We start from the raw sequence: 441 nt of genomic DNA on the forward strand, positions 1-441 counted from the left end.
AACGAAGCCGCCGGGTCTGAGCGGGAAGCTGATACAAAGACGCGACTCATATTTGCTGCTTTTCTAAAACACGTTTATTGGATATAAAACTCAACACAAAGAACTCATTTCATTTCTCAGGCTTTATGGCGCACACATAGGCTGTGGCAGCGCTGGGAGGAGGACTCCGGGGCACAGTACAAGTTATCCCTTCCATGGGGCCACACCCATCCCCCGCGCTGCAAGGGTTAAGAGCTCGCTTTGCCTGGAGGGGGCAATAAAGAAGGAATACTCACCCGATCCTCCCCGGCTGCTAGACCGGTCCCCACATCCTCCTCTCCCCCGGCAGTTTAAGGACCCGTGATGTCATTGCATCCATTCACTTGCATTGGACATACCACAGCTGGAGCAGAGGGGAAGAGAGGTGAGTGCTGACCACTACAAAACCGGGGATCGGGGGAG

This window comes from Nanorana parkeri, unplaced genomic scaffold (genome assembly GCF_000935625.1).
Source record: "Nanorana parkeri isolate BGI_ZX_2015 unplaced genomic scaffold, ASM93562v1 scaffold1984, whole genome shotgun sequence".
In the NCBI taxonomy this organism is placed as follows: Eukaryota; Metazoa; Chordata; class Amphibia; order Anura; family Dicroglossidae; genus Nanorana; species Nanorana parkeri.